Source organism: Myxocyprinus asiaticus, chromosome 16 (assembly GCF_019703515.2).
Source record: "Myxocyprinus asiaticus isolate MX2 ecotype Aquarium Trade chromosome 16, UBuf_Myxa_2, whole genome shotgun sequence".
In the NCBI taxonomy this organism is placed as follows: domain Eukaryota; kingdom Metazoa; phylum Chordata; class Actinopteri; order Cypriniformes; family Catostomidae; genus Myxocyprinus; species Myxocyprinus asiaticus.
Genome location: NC_059359.1, coordinates 107227 through 128514, shown reverse-complemented (window position 1 = coordinate 128514; position 21288 = coordinate 107227).

The window sequence follows — 21288 nt, the reverse complement described above, 5'->3', positions numbered from 1 at the left end:
GTTCAACTGAATATTATTTTGTGTGTTTTAGTTCATTGTGGGCTTGGAGGATTTCTTGAGAGTTGCATTTGTTGTGATTGTGCTGTGTTGTTAGATCCAGTCTTCCACTACATCTCTCTGTCCTTTAGAAGATCGTAAATATATCAAATATCAGAGTTCAATCTGATATGCAAAACCAGTCAACATCAACAGCTTGTTGTGTCACTCTTCTACCAGCCCAAGAGTTAGACCGAGTCAGCAGGGGAATATAGCAGAAGACAGGAGATGAAATGATGGTAAAATGAGTTTATTAAATTATCTTACATACACTCAAGCTGACTTCATCTGACCATCACAAGTTCAACAAGTGTTATTATACCAAGTAAAAGACCATTGAAAATGACTTCCACAACATTGTCCCGTGACGTTAAGACCTTGAATGGAGACAAATCTTTATTTCCAAATTGTGAATACAGCACACAACATACGATTAAACAGTAGAAGAAAATAAGTAAAATGGATCTATAAATGAATAATGAACATATAGATGAATATATCGAATAAAAGTAAAATAAAAGTAACAACATAAATGATACATTTTAAATGATGACATAAATGATACATACATTTTTTTTATTTTATTTTTTTATTATGAGTGTATGGACAAGTGCTCAAGAAAAAGGTGATATGTCTTTTGAACCCCTTGTTGAATTAAAATAAAAATTTGAATGCTTCATCCACATTATGTCCTGAGAGTACCTGAGCAATATGGAGACAGCATCACCTGTAGTTCAAAAGAAAACGGTCTGTTTAGCAGGGTTATCATACCACATGCTATGATAGGTTAGCATGCTAATCGATTAGCATGCTTACTGTAGGGTATTCTATCTTTAATTTTGTGCAACCCCGCATCCACATGCATGGACGTTGTATTTTGACTTTGCTATACGCAACGCATAATTTAAATGAATAAAAACTGAATACTGTTCACAAGACTCTAGACTGTGCTCATTTACAGGTTCGTAATTTTATTTTGGGGGTCTACTAGAATAGGTATACATGCTTTAATGTTCAAAAAACACATTATTTTTCTCATACTGTACATTGCTGCAGCACCTCTTTTCACCCTCTGTCTGAAACGCTCTGATTTAGCTCCTGTCTCTTTAAAGCCCCCCTTTCCAAAAAGCCCAGTCTGCTCTGATTGGTCAACCACTTAGAGCGTGTGTCAGAAATGTAACACCCCTTACCAAAACCGAGTTTCAGCTCCCGAGGCTTCCTGAGCAGCGCATTCCTGAGGCGGGCATTATGCAGAAGTGTTACGTAGTGACGTAGCTATGTCACAGAAGTAATGTCTGGACTGCACACCAGGAGTTTCAGACAGTTCAGGAGCAGTGTTTTCTGTGGGAGAGAATAACTCCCTTTGGTGTGGACTTTGTGCTTTGTAACTTTGCAGACATTTTACATGTACAAACAGCTATATTACACACTAAAGGAAAGATAAAGTCCCAAAAAGCATAATAGGGCTTTGAGGGTTAAACTTATGCCACATTGAGTCAAGTGACACAACAACATGACTTTGATTTCATTGAAGTGCTCCTACGGGCGCAGCGGAAACAAAAGTCCCTTTGGCAAGTAATCTTTACGTTTTTTTCATTGAAACCTGTTTGGTTGTAAAGAGTAGCATCTCTAGTTTCATTTGATTTGGTGCTTTAAAAAGAAAATCTGATAATTTTTCACGCATCAGCACACTGATAAACATGATGTCCACATATGTGGACATACATTTTTAGGAAAACTATTTGCTCCAGAAAAAAAATATTTTTTTTGCTTGTTTATTAGGTGCTACTAGTTACAAATCAAAAAGGGAAATGCACACAGCAGTCACACTTGAGTCTCAGAAGGATAAGGCTATTTGATCACAATGCTATCTGTAGGCAACGGCATTGTACAAAAGGTCCTCAGTTTGTTCCTGATGCACTAACCCCCGCCCCACCCTAATTCTAATCATATGGAGCCTGTAAGGCCGAGTACCCTGCCAGGAACAACCTGAGGCACTTTTCTCCCATCGTGGTAGGCAACATTAGCTTAGCATGCTAATCGGTTAGATTGCATCTGTTTTTGCACTTTTTTTTTTTTTTGCATAGGTTCTCATTGTGGTCCCTTACTTTTCACTGTAAACATTAAGGCACTACTAACAAAAATATTTTAAGTCAGGTGAACTCAAAATTTCTCTAAATTTGTATCTGACTAAAACAACTTAAATGGTACCAACTCAAATCTCAATAACATGTCACATGAACTTGAAATTAAATTAAGTTTTTAGTAAGCAAACATGACTATTGGCAAACTTATGTAAATATAACATCTGTTTTTTAAGTAGTAATAACTTGTTTTATCAGTGAATTATACAAAAATATGTTTTTTTTTAGACATAACTTAAAAATTAAAATACAAATGGTTCTTTTCTGTTCTTTTTGTTTTCAGGTCAACTTTTTACTTCTGTTTGAGCAGTTTTAAACTTAAATTAGTTCTGCCCATTGTACATAAAATGTTACCTTTGTAACAATAGTTGTTTATGTCATCATGCACCAAAGGTTACTTTGTTCTCCTTTCAAAAGCATTCATTTTAAAGTACTAATTACATGTTTTTACGATATTGATATTAACTTTTTTATTTCTTTTGTAATTAACATTTTTTATTGATTCATATATACACAAAGGAAAACCCACACATATACAACGAATCAACATTTCACATTCAAACCCCACTAATATCCCTCCCCATTCACCAACCCCACCTTGACCCCCAACGAACACCCCTGTGGTCCCATATAATAACACACACACACAACCAAAAATATATATATAATAAACATACATAATTAAACTAAACTACACTCTCCACATCCCCTCCCTGAGAGTCCCCCAAAAACGCTAAATAATTGCCCCTTTTCTTAACAAATAAGTCCCAAAACCCCAGCCTTCTACTTGGCACCTCCTCGAAAGCAGCCACCCTCCCCATTTCCACACACCACTCCGAAAATGAGGGCACTCCATCCGAATTCCATCCCCTTAAAATAATTTGCCTGCCAATCATGAGACTGGTTAGAACCCATTTTTTTATGTGATTATCCCCCAAATTTATGACCGCCCCATCACCCAAAATACAGAGTCTGGGACAAAGTAAAATTTGAGTGCCCAAAACATCACACATACAGCTCTGAACTTTCAACCAAAATTCTTAACACACCCCCAAAAAACATGGGTTGTGTCTCCATCTTCTGATTGGCATCACCAGCAGGTGGGTGTGTCTTTAAGATCAAGCCTATACAATCTAGAGGGGGTCCAATAGAATCGATGTAAAATCTTGAATTGCATAAGGTGAACCGTTGCGTCTCTAGATGTAGACTTGATGTTTTTTTTAATCCTAGCCCACACCCCCTCCTCCAATATCAAGTTTAAATCTTCCTCCCATAATCTCTTGAGAGAAGTTGAAGCTCCGTCCCCCAGACTCTGAATTATCAGGGAGTAATACACTGATGCCACATGACCTTTTCCAAAAGCAGTAATCACCACTCCCAGAGTATCTGCTGCTTTAGGGGGGTGCATGCTACTCCCAAAGGTGGTACAGAGTAGATGGTGCAACTGTAAATACCTATAGAAATGAGATCTGGGAATCCCAAAATGCTGAACCAAATTTTCAAAGGATCTCAACACTCCACTCTCATATAGGACACCGAGTGTATTAACCCCCCTCACAATCCACTCTGACCAGCAGAAAGGGGACTTATTAATACATAATTTAGGGTTCTGCAATATGCTTGAGGATACGTTTAAATAAACATCCAAATTAAACACTCTGGACACTTTTGTCCATACTGAGTGCAAATGCGAGATAACAGGGTGTAAATGAACCTCTCCGATTAATTTGATAGAAAGGCTTTGCAATGGCAAAATAGGGGCAAGAACTTCCTGTTCAATACAGAACCAGGGAGGAGCTCTCTCAGGTGGAAGCAACCAATGAGCCAAATGTCTGAGACCGAACGCATAATAATTAAACAAAATCTTGGGTAGGCCTAGCCCACCTTTGTCAATCGGCCTGTGTTTTTTTATTTTATTTATTTATTTACAGGGGCAGTGCACATTAATGAACATGACTGTAAATGTGCCAGAATTAGCCAAATGGCTGTTTTTCATCTGTAGACCCTTGACAGAATGTTAAAAAGTCACCCTAAAAACAAAGAATCATATATTAATACAATAAGAAGAAAAAAAACAAGAAAAAAAAAAACACATTAACTACATTATCAGAATCAGAATGAGATTTATTGCCAAGTATGCTTACACATACAAGGAATTTGTCTTGGTGACAGAAGCTTCCAGTGCACAAACGATACAAAAACAGCAACAAGATTTTTAAAAATAATTAAAATTGAATAATAAATAGATAAATATTGAAAATAAACAATTATATATAGAATACACAATAGACATATATATACATACATACATACATATACACATACACAAACATATATATATATATATATACATACATGCACACATACATATACCTATACATACATATACACATACATACATGTATACACTTATATGAATATATACACATACATACATACACACACACATACACATACGTAGTGAAAATCTAAATACAAATCGGTTATGTACAGTGCAAGGGAATGTAATGGCAGAAGAGGTAGGATGTGTTGGATAATATAAAAAGACTAAGCTGTGTATTGCACATTAATTATTATTCAATGGGGCAGTTTTAACAGTTCATGAGATGGATAGCCTGAGGGGAAAAACTGTTCCTGTGCCTGACGGTTCTGGTGCTCAGAGCTCTGAAGCGTCAGCCAGAAGGCAACAGTTCAAAAAGGTAGTGGGCAGGGTGAGTGGGGTCAAGAGTGATTTTACCAGCCTTTTTCCTCTCTCTGGAAGTGTATGGTTCTTGAAGGGAGGGCAGGGGGCAACCAATAATCCTCTCAGCAGTCCGAACTGTCCTTTGTAGTCTTCTGATGTCTGATTTCGTAGCTGAACCAAACCAGACAGTTATAGAAGTGCAGAGGACAGACTCAATGACTGCTGAGTAGAACTGTATCAGCAGCGCCTGTGGCAGGTTGAACTTCCTCAGCTGGCGAAGGAAGTACAACCTCTGCTGGGCCTTTTTCACAATGGAGTCAATGTGGGTCTCCCACTTCAGATCCTGTGAGATGGTAGTGCCCAGGAACCTGAATGACTCCACTGCTGCCACAGTGCTGTTTAGAATGGTGAGGGGGGTCAGTGTTGGGGTGTTCCTCCTAAAGTCCACAATCATCTCCACCATTTTGAGCGTGTTTAGCTCAAGGTTGTGTTGACTGCACCAGTGAGCCAGCCGTTCAACCTCCCTTCTGTATGCAGACTCATCGCCATCTCGGATGAGGCCGATGACAGTGGTGTCATCTGCAAACTTCAGGAGCTTGACAGAGGGGTCCTAGGCGATGCAGTCATTGGTGTAGAGGGAGAAGAGTAGTGGGGAGAGCACACATCCCTGGGGGGCACCAGTGATGATTGTACAGGTGCTGGAAGTGAGTTTCCCCTGTCTCACAAGCTGCTGCTGCCTGTCTGTCAGAAAGCTGGTAATCCACTGACAGATAGACGTGGGAACAATTATCAAATACTAATTAAAAAATACAAGCACATAATTGATTCCAAGCACAATAAATCATATTAAATACATTATATTAGTAGGAAATTTTTTCTAAACTCATACTGTGCTACATAAAAGGTCAGAGAGATAGCGACAGGAGAATAACAATTAAACAAGAAAAATTATTACAGACAAGCTAAAATCGAATAAAATAAAACTCTAATGTAGACAGTGCTGAGTATTAATTAACCTTTTTTTAAGATGAAACTTAAAAGAACCATATGTATCCAGTCCTCTAATTGTTGAAGGGATGGAGTTCCATTCCCATGCAGCTTTAACGGAAAATACAGACTGACTAAATTTACACTTTCTGAGGGGAATAATACAGTCCCCTCTTGCCCCACCCCTTGTGGACTGATGTGCAGTTGTTCTTATATTAACATACTGTTTTAACGGGGAGGTCAAGATATGTTTAGTCTTAAACATAAAACGAACATTCACATATTTGATCATGTTTATCCAGCTAAACAGATTATATTTTTTTAATATTGAACATTGATGAAAATAAACAGATTTCTTATCAAGAGGTTTTAGTGATTGTTTATACAGAGACTCCAATGGTTTTAGAGTAGTTGTACTAGCTTGTGACTAGGTTGTTAATAAGTAATATGAGAAATGACCATAGAATGTACATACATCATAGCAGCCTCTGTGGACATACAATCTCGAATAAATCTAAAATTTGAGAGACTAAATTTGAACCGATTACAGACCTTTTTAGCCTGAGCCTTGAAAGAAAGTCTGGAATCAATTAAAACTGCAAGGTACTTATATTCAGATACAACTTGTAGCCTTTCCCCTGATACAAAAACATCTGGCACGACACTTGAACTATTTGTTTTTAGCCCACACATACATTTGGATGTTAGTGTCAGGACAAACAGATGGAAGATCATTAATATACAACGTAAATAGCAATGGACCCAGAATAGATCCTTGGGGAACACCTGTGGATATACTTAGGGCTGTTGATTTATAATTCAGTACTTGAACATACTGTGTTTAACCTGACAAATATGATTCTATCCAACTCAAAGTCTCTGGAGAAAAATTAAAATCTAATAATTTAGACATAAGAATTCTATGGTTAACAGTGTCAAAAGCCTTCTTAAGGTCAAGAAACACTGCTCCAACAACCCCACCTTTGTCCAGCAGAGACTTAACTTTTTCAGTGAAGTAACAGTTTACCATCTCAGTTGAGTAGTTTGCTCTGAATCCAAATTGCATTGGATGCATGGCAAATTAACTAGTATTCAGATGATCAGTAATTTGCGCAGCTAAATTTCTCTGCAACCTTTGACACTATAGGTAGAAGACTAATAGGCCTGTAATTACTGGCACAATGAAAATCTCCATTTTTGAATATAGGTACAACAACAGATGACTTCCAAGCACATGGAAACGTCCCCTGGAGAACTGAAAGGTTGATAATTTTGGTGATGGGATTAATTAGTGACACACTACGCTCTTTAAGCATTACTACATCCACACGAAATATGTCCTTTGCTCTGGATGGTCTAAGAGATGTAATTGCTCTTATGACATCTAATTCAGTGACAGCCTTTAGAGTAAAGGCTTGTTCAACTGTATTAACTGGACAAACTTCTGTATACTCAGGGGAAAAACATTGTGCAACTGAGACTACAGAATCAATAAAGTAATGATTTAGTGCTTTGGCCACTTCAGCTGGATTATTTGTCAGCTTCCCATTTACTTTTAATTCAAGATGGCGGCAAGTATGGCTGCTGCGTTGCAAGCTCCGAAACAACATTGTAGTTTTTTGTTTGTTTTGTTTACAATTCTTATATTTTATTTGTCTTGGATGTTGTCTGCCTTATTGTCTATGACAGACAAACATTTTTGGACATTGGTTCTGAAATTACACACCATAAACCGGACTTCAAATTCCTCAATGCTGACCCACTGTTTACAAACACGCCAGCAGAGCCCTTTGTCTGCGCTGCCCGGCCGCGGAAACGCAGAAGGAAAAGGGGAAACAGAGCCGGCGTTCTCATCAGAGTAAGACGTCACGCAAATCGACCCCCGCTACCCAGTATTCTACTGGCACATGTTCAGTCTCTGGACAACAAGCTCTGCGAGCTGAGAGCGTGGATCTCTTTCCAACGAGAGATGAGGGACTGCTGCATTATCTGCCTTACAGAAACTTGGATGTCATCCAACCCGCGGGGTTCTCCGTGCACCGAGCGGACAGAGCGAAAGACCTCTCAGGTAAAAGCAGAGGTGGTGGTGTATGTTTTATGATCAACAAATCCTGGTGTGATCAGAGGAACGTACATTCTATCAAGTCTTTCTGCTCTCCTGATCTGGAATTTCTCATAATTATGTGTAGACCATTCTGGCTACCGAGGGAATTCACAGCAGTCATTAACATAGCTGTGTACATCCCGCCACAAGCCGACACAGACCGGGCACTCAAGGAACTGTATGGGAGTATAAGTGAGCAGGACACCGCGCACCCTGAGGCCACGTTCATTGTGACCGGGGACTTTAACAAAGCCAGTTTTAAATCAATTAAACCAAAATACCACCAACACATCAGTTTTTACACACGAGGGGACCAGGTTTTGGACCATTGCTACTCTCCCTTCCGGGATGGCTACAAATTTCTCCCCTGCTCACCATTTGGCAAATCGGACCACTCTTCCATTCTGCTTCTGCCCACTTACAGGAAGAAACTGAAACAGGAAGCACCCACCCTCAGAACGATCCAGTGATAGACACTATGCTACAAGACTGTTTTGATCACACGGACTGGGAGATGTTCCGGTCCGCCTCTGATGACGACATTGAGGTTTACGCTGATAGCATACCGTGTTTCATCTGAAAGTGCGTAGAGGATGTTGTTCCATCCAAAACAATACGGATCTACCCGAACCAGAAACCTTGGATTAATAGTGATGTTCGCGCGGCACTTAATGCGTGGACCTCTGCTTTTAATTCCGGGAATGCTGAGGAGCATAAACAAGCCAGTTATGCCCTCCAAAAAACTATCAGAGCAGCAAAATGCCAGTATAGGAACAAGACTGAAGGACAGTTTAACACCACCAACTCTAGAAGCATGTGGCAGGGAATTAATATCATCACAGACTTTAAAGGGAATAAAAACTCCACTGTGAACACTGCTGCCTCTCTGTCAGATGAGCTAAATAATTTTTATGCACGGTCAAGGGAAATAACACAGCCCTCGCAGAGAGAGCTCTCGCGGCTGAAACTACAGAGGTTAGTTCACTCTCTGTCTCTGTAGCGGATGTAACCCGATCCTTCCAACGGGTGAATATCCGTAAAGCCGCTGGTCCAGACGGCATTCCGGGCCACATCATCAGAGCGTGCATAAACCAACTGACTGGTGTTTTTACGGACATTTTCAACCTTTCTCTCTCCTTGTCTGTAGTCCCCACATGCTTTAAAATGTCCACCATTGTGCCTATACCAAAGCAATCCAAAATCACTTGCTTAAATGACTGGCGTCCTGTTGCTCTGACCCCCATCATCAGCAAATGCTTTGAGAGACTAATCAGAGACTGCTGTCTGTGCTGCCTCCATCACTGTACCCATTGCAGTTTGCTTACCGCAACAACCGCTCCACTGATGATGCCATTGCATCTACAATACACACTGCTCTCTCCCACCAGGAAAAAAGGAACACTTATGTGAGAATGCTGTTTGTAGACTACAGCTCAGCATTCAACACCATAGTGCCCTCCAAGCTTGATGAGAAACTCCGGGCTCTGGGCTTAAACAGCTCACTGTGCAGCTGGATCCTGGATCCTGTCAAGCAGATGCCAGGTGGTTAGAATTAGCAGTAACATCTCATCACTGACCCTCAACACTGGAGCCCTGCAGGGCTGTGTTCTTAGCCCACTCCTGTATTCCCTGTACACACATGACTGTGTGGCAACACATAGCTCCAATGCCATCATTAAGTATGCTGATGATACGACGGTGGTAGGTCTGATCTCTGACAATGATGAAACAGCCCACAGAGAGGAGGTGCACACTCTGACACGCTGGTGTCAGGAGCACAACCTCTCACTCAACGTCAGTAAGACAATGGAGCTTGTGGTGGACTTCAGGAGAAGAGAAAGAGAATACAGCCCCATCACCATTAATGGAACACCAGTGGAGAGTGTCAGCAGCTTCAAGTTCCTGGGTGTCCACATCACTGAGGAACTCACATGGTCCGTCCACACTGAGGCCATTGTGAAGAAGGCTCATCAGCGCCTCTTCTTCCTGAGACAGCTGAGGAAGTTTGGAATAAAACACCACATCCTCACACAGTTCTACACCAGCACTGTAGAGAGCATCCTGACTGGCTGCATCTCAGCCTGGTATGGCAATAGCACCGCCCACAACTGCAAAGCCCTGCAAAGGGTGGTGTGAACTGCCAGACACATCATCGGAGGTGAGCTTCCCTCCCTCCAGGACATATACACCAGGCAATGTGTGAAAAAAGCTCGGAGGATCATCAGAGACTCCAGCCACCCGAGCCATGGGCTGTTCTCACTGCTACCATCAGGCAGACAGTATCGCGGCATCAGGACCCATACCAGCTGACTTCATGACAGCTTCTTCCACCAAGCAATCAGACTTTTGAACTCTTGATCTCTCACGATCAGTATACATCAGCACTGCACTTTATTAATCTTATTATCTCACACTGGACTGTCATAAATTATATTCTCTCTTAACAACACACTGGCAACTGACTATCAACGGACAGCCTGAATGTCAATACAGTACAATACAACCTACTGTACATTTTATATATACTATATATACTATTATTTTATTTTATCTTCTATTTTTTTATTGTATAATGTGTATTCTATATTGTGTGTATTGTACTGTACATTGTATGTTAATATTTGTATATTGTGTTATGTGTAATTATGTGTATATTAGATTTTAAATTGTGTTGTGTAAATTTGATGTTTATTGTAGATTGGTATATGTCTCATCACTGTCACGACTGCTGTGTTGCTCGGAACTGCACCCAAGAATTGAACACACTATTGCACTTGTGTATACGGTTGTGTGATAATAAAAGTGATTTGCTTCGATTTGAAGTGATGTTCTATTTTTTATTTTTTTATTTTTTATGTGCTTTTAATTTATTTAACTTGTTCCAGATTATTTTAGAATGACCTCTTGCCAGTTCAATTATCTTCAGGAAATAATCTGCCTTAGCTTTTCTGAGTGTCTTTACCACTTAACATAACTGTGGCAGCGGGGGCATGGTCAAGCGTCCGTCCGGAGAGAGAGAAACTGTAAAGGCGCTTGCACCGGAGCTAGATTATGTTTAACACCTGTTTCTAATTCCAGTGAGCATGGTGAGAGCGGCATATAAGCAGCCACACCGCCAGCAGAGAGAGAGAGAGAGTCTGGCACAAGGAAGGCCATGGTGTTACGTTTAATCTGTTATGTTGTGTAGCTGATGTGTCTAAGTTACTATGTGCCTGTGAAGCTAATGAGTTTTAAGTCTACGTGCCTGTGAAGCTGACGAGTTTGTGAAGTTGTAAAGCATTGAAGTGGCCAATTAAATGTCCTACCTGAGCCTGGAAAAACCTGCTTCCCTGTGTTCTCCTTCCCTTCTGTTTGTGAGCTGTGTTACACTGGTGCCGAAACACGGGATCTTGAAGTACGCCCCATGGAGTCCTCCCAGTTGGCAGAGATACTCAAATCCCTTGCTGGCTTACACCAGTCCCACCAACAATCCCTGCTTGAGCTCCGGTAAGATCAAGATCGCCAGTTCTTTGAGATCCTTCGGGCTCGAACAGAGGACCAGCATGCGATTCGGAGCCTTCGCAGCCAGGAGAGAACCCCGGCCACCTCCCCGGACAACCACAGCACCATGCCCCCACCCACGCTTCTGAAGATGGGGGCTGAGGATGACCCGGAAGCTTTCCTCGATTTATTTTAGGGAACTGCTGAGATATGGAGCTGGCCGCGTGATCAGTGGGCGGACAGGCTCCTCAGCACAACAACTGCCGGCAGCGAATCTCCTGGCTTATGAAGACCTGAAAAAGACCATCCTGCAGCGGGTTGGCCACAGTTCAGAGCAGCATTGCCAGCTTTTCCGGTCGTTGAAGTTGGAGATGATCAGCCACCCGTTTGCTTTCACCCAACGGCTCCGAGATGCCTGCCGGAGATGGCTGTTGGCGGAGGATCGCAAAGTCGAATCGATCAAGTGGTACTGGAGCAGCTCATCCATCGGCTACCACGAGAAATGGCGGAATGGGTCCAGTGCCACCACCTGGTGTCGCTGGAGGAGGCTGTTCGATTGGCGGAGGACCATATGGCGGTGTACTCGAGGGCGGAAGAGCCCTCCCTCTCTCTCCCCTACCCCTGTGTTTTCCCTGTTATCTTCCCCCTCCCCTCTTCTCTCTCACTCTGCTCTCTCCCCAGAGCCCATTCCTGCCCCACGGAGGCGAGGAGTCCTGCCATCGAAGCCCGTTCCCCATGCGTGGGATGTTGCATCCGCAATGTCTTGCAAGAAATGCTCCACAAAACAAACTCCAACCAATAGGAGACATAAGCACAAAGAACGCGCAGATCAATCCACAACACTGTCCCAAAGGAGTGTTACTACACAAAACAAACTCCAGCCACTAGGCAGAACCAGCTCAAAAAGAAACAAAAATGGTGCCCTGTTTCCTCGGACGGTCAAGTGAATGTTCAGCGAGTCAGGCCCACTCAGCTGTAATGTGAGAATCACACAATAACTTACTCAGTCCATTGACTTTATGAAGGACAATGCTTGTTGAGGACATGTAAATACTTTGTGGCTATCCTTAACATCTATTCTCAATTTGGCCGGGAACATCAGTGCAAAAGCGACCTTCCGTTGACGTTAGAGTTTCTTGCATTCCTTGAATCGATCACGTTTCTCTCTTTTTGAATTCACAAAGTCTGGGAACAAGAAAATGTTGTGGTTCTTCCAAGAAAGCCTTCTTTTACTCCTCGCCTTGCGTAACACAAGATCTTTATCGGATGATCTCAGAAATTTGGCCAGAATTGATTGGGGCCTGTCTCCCTCAGTGGATCACCGAGCCAGAACTCTGTGAGCTCGCTTGATTTCCAGCTTATGGCCTGTTATGTCGAGCAGACTCGGAAAGAGCCTGTCCAGAAATTCCACCATATTATGACCCTCTGCTCGCTCAGGAATTCCAACAATTCCTCCAACTCTAGCGGATTAGCAGCTAATTCCCTCTCCGATGACTCCAGATAATTGATCCGTTTCTCGACATCCGCCACTCTTGTGACCACATCAGTGAATTTTGTCTCCATGGCAGTGATTGATCAACGTATTGCTGCAAGATCCTCCAAGTCAGCAATGACCATCGTCAGAATTGCCGACACATTAAGCAATTCACACCGAATCTCTTTCACCTCTCCAGCCAAATTGACTCCCTGGTCCGAGGCCTCCGGAGGGACATCAGCTTGAGCACGTAAGTGTCTTTTTTTTTTTTTTTTTGTAAGGGCTCTTTTTATTGTTATTAACATTTTTGATTCATAAATTAACACAAAAAATACAACAACATATAAATATATTGAATCAAACACTTTAAACATTAAACCCCCACTATATCCCCCTCCCCCTACCAAACTCTCACCCCACCCTGACCCCCCCACGAACACCCCTGTGGTCAATAGAATATAGACACACACACAGAAAAAAAACACAAAACTAAAACAACAACATAAAATAAAATACAATAATCAAGTATAATAAAAAAAAACTAAACTTTAAATTACTCCCTCCACTGCCCCTCCTCGAGATTACCCCAAAATGCAAAGTAATTGCCCCATTTCTTATTGTAAGAATCCCTAACCCCCATCCTTATGCTTGACCCCTCCTTGAAGGCAGCCACCCTGCCCATCTCCGCGCACCACTCCGGGAACAAGGGTGCTCCATCCGACTTCCAACTCCTCAAAATAACCTGCCTACCAATCATCACACTGGTCAAAACCCAGTCCTTCATGTACTTATCCTCCAAATCCATGACCTCCCTATCTCCCAAAATACAGAGTCTGGGGCAGAACGAGACCTGAGTGCCCAACACATCACACACAAAACTTTGCACCTTCAGCCAAAATTCTTGAATCTTACGGCACCCCCAAAAAACATGGATGGTGTCTCCATCTTCAGAATGGCATTGCCAGCAAATGGGTGTGTCCTTAAGGCCAAGCCTATACAATCTAGAGGGGGTCCAATAAAATCTATGTAAAATCTTAAATTGCATAAGGCGAACCCTTGCGTCTCTAGATGCAGACTTTGTTTTTTAGAATCCTAGCCCACACTCCCTCCTCCAATAACAAATTTAAATCTTCCTCCCATAATCTTTTTAGAGAATTTAAAGCTCCATCCCCCAGACTCTGAATTAACAGGGAGTAATACACTGATGCATCATGACCCTTCACAAAAGCAGTAATCACCACCTCCAGAGTATCTGCCTCTCTGGGGGAGGGGGGGGGGGTGTATGCTACTCCCAAAAACAAAGCAGAGCAGGTGGTGCAGCTGTAAATACTTATAAAATTGAGATCTGGGAATCCCAAAATGTTGAATCAAATTTTCAAAAGATCTCAATACTCCACTCTCATATAGGTCACCAAGTGTAGTAACCCCCCTCACAATCCAATCTGACCAACAGAAAGGGGACTTATTAATAGATGGTTTAGGGTTCAGCCATATGCTCGAGGCTACATTTAAATAAATATCAGAATTAAACACTCTGGACACTTTTGTCCATATTGAGTGCAAATGCAAAATAACGGGGTGTGACTTAAACTCTCCGGCTAGTTTAATCAAAAGGCTTTGCAGTGGTGAGATAGGGGCAAGAACTTCCTTTTCAATACAAAACCAGGGAGGAGCTCTCTCAGGTGGAAGCGAACAATGAGCCAAATGTCTAAGACCGAATGCATAATAATAAAACAAAATCTTGTGTAGGTCTAACCCACCTTTGTCAATCGGCCAATGAAACTTATTGAAATTTAACCTGGGATGCTTACCATTCCAAATGAAGGACAATGCTATGCTGTCAAATTGCTTGAAATAAGAGAGGGGGACATCTACAGGGAGAGACTGTAGCAGGTAGTTGAATTTTGGAATACAATTCATTTTAATAACATTAACCTTCCCAATCATCGATAAGTGTAATGAAGCCCACCTGTCCACATCATTCGAAAACCTTTTAATAAGGGATCAAAATTAACTCTGACTAAATCAGACAAATTTGCTGGGAATAAAATTCCCAAATACTTAATTCCCTGTTTGCGCCACTGGAAGGTGCCTGGCTGGAAGGCTGTTACTGGACAGTACGCGGTCAAAGCCAAAGCTTCAGATTTAGACCAATTGACTTTGTATCCTGAGAATTTCAAAAAGGAGTTAATAATTCTGTGGAAGCAAGGCATAGATCAGTAGGGTCGGAGACGAATAATAAAATATCATCTGCGTAAAGCAGAAGCTTATGCACCACACCTCCCGCCGTCACCCCTGGAAAATCATCATCCTTTCTTATCGTGGCTGCTAATGGATCCAGGGCAAGGCAGAACAATAATGGGGAAAGAGGGCAACCCTGCCGGGTGTCCCTATCCAGAGTAAAATAATCTGTAATTAACCCATTTGTTTGCACCGCTGCTACAGGGTGTCTATAAAGTAACTTAATCCAACCAATAAATGTACTCCCGAACCCATACCTTTCCAAAATCTTAAAAAGATAATCCCATTCTACCATATCAAATGCCTTTTCATCGTCAAGAGAGATGGCAGCGACCGGAGATTGATCATTCACTACTGACCACATGATATTGATGAGACACCTAATATTATCAGAAGAGCTACGGCCTCGAATAAACCCCACCTGATCTATATGTATAAGTGATGTCATAACTTAATCGATTAGCCAGAATTTTGGACAGAATTTTTACATCTAACTGGATCAGGGAAATTGGGTGGTAAATTTTACACTTGCTTGGATCTTTTTTCCTTTTTAAGAATCAGACTGATCTGGGCTTGCATCATGGTTGGAGGAAGCTTTCCGTTCTTTAATGATTCCGTATAAACTTCTAACAAAAGTGGAGCCAGTTCTGCAAAAGCCGTCAGGCCCCAGAAACTTGCCTGTAGGCAAGGCCTTAATTAGCTCATCAAGCTCCTCCAAGGTTATCTCAGAATCAAGAGAATTGTTTTGCTCAGTCGTCAGTTTAGGGAGATCTAATGGTTCCACAAAGTTCCTAATATCTTCATATTCTTTAGAATTCTTTAAAAGCATTATTAATATCAATGGCCAAGTTAAATATTTCACAACCAGCAGATTTCACTGAGGGAATGGTAGAAAAAGACTCTCTCTGCTTTTTTTTTTGCTAGCCAAAAGTTTTCCTGCTTTGTCCCCCGACTCAAAGTATAACTGTCTTGCCCTGAATAACCAAAACTCCAAAATATTAATTTCCGTGACAAAATAGTATTATATCTATATTTCAATTGGGTCAATTCTCTGAGGCCATCAGATGACATACAGCGCTTCAGCTCTGCCTCGGCACTTTTAATATTTCCTTCCAACTCCACAAGTTCTTGTGCTTTGGATTTTTTGGTGAATGAGGCATATTGTATGATCTGACCCCTAAGAACCGCCTTAAGTGCCTCCCAAGCCTCGCCCACAGAGGATACTGAGGACCAGTTGGTCTCCATATAAACATTGATTTCAGTCTTTAACATTTGTTAGAAATCAGGATTTTGCAAAAGGGACACATCAAGGTGCCAACTGTATGATTTATTTTTCTCTGTATATGGCAACACTTCTAAACTCACATGATCTGACACTAAGATATTTCCAATTGAGCAATCAACAACAGATGAAATGAGGGATTTGGTTATTAAAAAAAAATCTATTCCAGAATAAATCTTATGGACTGATGAAAAAAATGTATAGTCCCTACCAGATGGGTTCAGAAGTCTCCAAATATCCATAAGACCAAGATTTTTACACATCCTGTGAAGTGTCAGTGTTGCTCTAGGGGGCTTACACACTTTTGCTTCACTATGATCAAGGACTGAGTCCATCAAAAGATTAAAGTCTCCTGCCAATATTATATCATGAGGGGTGCCAGTGGCTTGCAGCATCCCTTCCAGATCTATAAAAAAGCCCTGATCATCAGCGTTAGGTACGCGTAAATATTAGCCAAAATCAACCTTTGCCCTTGAATTTCAGCTAAAACAATAATGACTTTCCCTAATTTATCTTTAGTCTGTTTGAGATATTTGAATTGTAGATGTTTATTAATCAATATAATGACTCCCTTGCACTTACTTGAGCCAGCACTGAAAAAACATGTCCACCCCATATCTTCCCAAATTTTTCAGCTTCCTGCGGGGAGAGATGTGTTTCTTGAAGAAACACTATATCATATTTCTTACGTTTAAGAAAAGTAATAACCTTCCTTCTTTTTATGGGGTGCCCCAACCCATTTACATTCCATTTGGAGAGAGATAGTACACACAAATTTGTGAGGAAAAATTACATAACAGAAAATACTTTGTAAAATAACCCCAGCCAATAGGAAGAATGAACACAAAAGACGTGTAGATTCATTCACAGAACTGTCTCAAAGGTGTGATCTTCCACAAAACAAATTCCAGCTGATATAAAACCGTACAGATTCCACTGACAGAAAAACGAATGTTCCGTGAGCCAGCTGTCATGAGTTCAGCGGATGATGTAATCATTCCAATGTCCCGTAAAAATACTCAACAAAACAAACTACAGCCAGCAGGAGTAATAAGCATGAAGAAGGAACAGATTAATCCACAGCTGTTCCAAAGGAGTGTTATTCAATAGAACAAGCTCCAGCCGCTAGGCGGAACCAATGCAAAAAAAAAAAAAAACGGCATCCCGGTTCCCCAGATGGTCGAGTCAATTCACTCGGAGGCCGCATAAACATATATACCATGACTTACACAATCCGTCAACTTTATAAAAGACATCCTTTGTGTGAGCATGTAGATATTTTGCGGTCATCCGTTGTGTCCACTCTCAAACTGGCCGGGAACTTCGATGCAAATGTAATCTTTAGTCAATGCAAAAGTTTCTTTAAGGAAAAGTGTTATTCACCAAACAGACTCCAGCCGCTCGGCGGAGCCAACGCAGTTTACTCACCCATTGATTCAATAAAAGACATTGCCTGATTGGGACATGTAAATACTTTGCGACCGACCTTCGTTTCTATTCTCAGTTTGGCCAGAAACATCAGAGCAAAAGTGATCTTTTTCTGATGTAAGAGTTTCTTACATTCCTTGAACCGATCGCGTTTCTCTCTTGTCGAACTCGCAAAGTCCGGGAACAAGAAAATATTATGGTTCTTCCAAGAAAGCTTCCCTTTGCTCCTCGCCTGGCGCAACACAAGATCTTTATCGGATGATCTCAGAAATCTGGCCAGAATCGATCGGGGCCTTTCCCCCTCAGCAAATCTGTGAGCTGGGACTCTGTGAGCTCGCTCGATTTCCAGCTTGTGGCCTGTTATGTCGAGCAGACTCAGGAAAAGCTTGTCTAGGAATTTCACCATATCTCTGCCCTCCTCATGCTCAGGAATTCCAACAATTCGAACATTATTCCTACGGCTTCTATTCTCAAGAACTTCAAGCTTTTCAAGGAGATGTTCCAAATCAACTTTGGTCGTGGGCGGATTAGCGGTTAATTCCCTCTCCAAAGATTCCAGAAAATCGATTCGTCTCTCAACATCAGTCACTCTTGTAACTATCTCAGAGAATTTTATTTCCATCGCTGTAATCGATTGACGTATTACAGCGAAATCCTCCAAGTCAGCAAGAACCTTCGTCAACATCACCGACATATTGGACAGCTGACGCTGGATCTCCTCTCCCGCCGTGCCATCCAAATCGAGTCCCCGGCCTGTAGGCCTGTCGGGGCTTTCATCCTGAACACGTAAGTGTTTTTTAATGTCTCCAGAGCCTGTGGATTTTGACTTCTTTGCCATGTTTTGCCTCAAAGAGCAAATGTGTAACTGGGTGTATCAAATTACACCAGATTATAACATGAATATAATAAAAAATTTAGCAAAGTGTGCAGAGCTCATCACTCACACGTCTGCTTCTTGCATGGCGTCACGTGACCTCCCACGTAAGTGTCTTTTAATGTCTCCAGGCCTGAGGATTTTGAATTCTTTGACATGTTGTCTTCCTAGAACAGTTATGGATCAGGGTGTATCAAATCACCCTGTAAAGCCACCCAAGCCATGGGCTGTTCTCACTGCTACCATCAGGCAGGCGGTATCGCAGCATCAGGACCCGCACCAGCTGACTACGTGACAGCTTTTTCCCCCAAGCAATCAGACTTTTGAACTCTTGATCTCCCACGATCAATACATCAGCACTGCACTTTATTACTCTTATATCTCACACTTGACTGTCATAAATTATATTATTATTATATTATATTCTCTCTTAACAACACACTGGCAACTTACTATCAACCGACAGCCTGAATATCAATACAGTACAATACAACCTACTGTACATTTTATATATACTATATATACTTTTTTATTGTATAATGTGTATTCTATATTGTGTGTATTGTATACTGTACATTGAATGTTATTATTTGTATATTGTGTTATGTGTAATTATGTGTATATAGATTTTAAATTGTGTTGTGTTAATCTGATGTTATTGTAAATTGTTATATGTCTCATCACTGTCACGACTACTATGTTGCTCGGAACTGCACCCAAGAATTTCACACACTATTGCACTTGTGTATATGGTTGGGTGACAATAAAGTGATTTGATTTGAATCTCACCGGTTTATATCATTAAAAGTATCAAAACTAGCAAAGTGCGCAGAGCTCGTCATTCACACCTCACATGGTCACGTGACTCCCTAATTACAAATAATCAAACTACTCGATGACTCAAAGAGATTATAGATATTACAGTTTCATTTTCTGTTAATGCATGATTTTCTGTAAAGCTGCTTTGAAATGATGTGTGTTGTGAAAGGCGCTATACAAATAAAAATTACTTGACTTGACTACAGGCAAGACTTTGGGGCCATATGGCTTTGCCACTGAGTTTTTTAAATCTTATGCTACAGAACTGGCTCCACTTTTTCTAGAAGTTTATACAGAATCATTAAAGAATGGAAAGCTTCCGCCAACTATGACACAAGCCCGGATCAGTCTTAAAAAGGACAAAGATCCAAGCGAGTGTAAGACTTACCATCCAATTTTCCTTCGATCCAGCTAGACGTTAAAATATTGTCAAAAATTCTGGCTAACGATTAAGTTATGACATCTCTTATACATATAGATCAGGTGGGGTTTATTTGGGGCCGCAGCTCTTCTGATAACATTAGGCATTTCATCAATATCATGTGGTCAGTGGTGAATGAACAGACTCAGATTTAGTTAGTTAATTTTGATCCTTTAATAAAAAGGTTTTCGAGCGATGTGGGCAGGTGGGCTTCATTACATTTATCTATGATTACGAAGGTTAATGTTATTCTAATGAATTGTATTCCAAAATTCAGCTACCTGCTACAGTCTCTCTCTATAGATGTCCCCCTCTCTTATTTCAAGCAATTTGATGGCATAGGTAAACGTCCCAGATTACATTTCAGTAAGTTGCATAGGCCGATTGACAAAGGTGGGATAGGCCTACCCAAGATTTTGTTTTATTATTATGCATTCGGTCGCAGACATTTGGCTTATTGGTCGCTTCCACCTGAGAGAGCCCCTCCTTAGTTTCTTATTGAACAAGAAGTTCTTGCCCATATTTTGCCATTGCAAAGCCTTTTGATCAAACTAACTGGAGAAGTTAAATCACAACCCCTTATTTCGCATTTGCATGTGGTTTTGACTAAAGTGTCTAGAGTGTTTAATTTGGACATTTATTTAAATGTTGCCTCAAGCATATGGCTGAACCCTATAAGTCCCATTTCTGTTGGTCAGAGTGGATTGGGAGGGGGGTTACTACACTCGGTGACCTATATGAGAGTGGAGTACTGAAATCTTTGGTAATTTTGTTCAACATTTTAAGATTCCTAGATCCCAGTCCTTTAGGTTTTTACAGCTGCGCCACCTGCTCTGTACTGTTTTTGGGAGTGGTGTACACCCCCCTAAAGCAGCAGATACTTTGGAAATGGTGATTACTGCTTATGGGAAAGGTCATGAAGCTTCTGTGTATTACTCCCTTTTAATTCAGAGTCATTTTGCCCCAGACTTTGTATTTTGGGTGATGGAGGGGTCCTGAATATAGGAGATAAACATATGAAAAGCTGGGTCCTAACCAGCGTGATGATTGGCAGACAGCTAATCCTTAGGGGTTGGAAGTCAACTGACTCATTTCTTGAGTGGTGCACCGAGTTGGGTAAAGTGGCAGTTTTCAAGGAGTTAGTTATTAAGGGTTATAAGTTGATTCCTAATGCATAATTTTGTGGTTACATTTATTTTTGTCTGTCTTGGAATCAATAAAAAATGTTCATAACAAAAAACAAAAAAAAAAATGTACACCCCGTTATCTTGCATTTGCACTCGGTATGGACAAAAGTGTCCAGAGTTTTTAATTC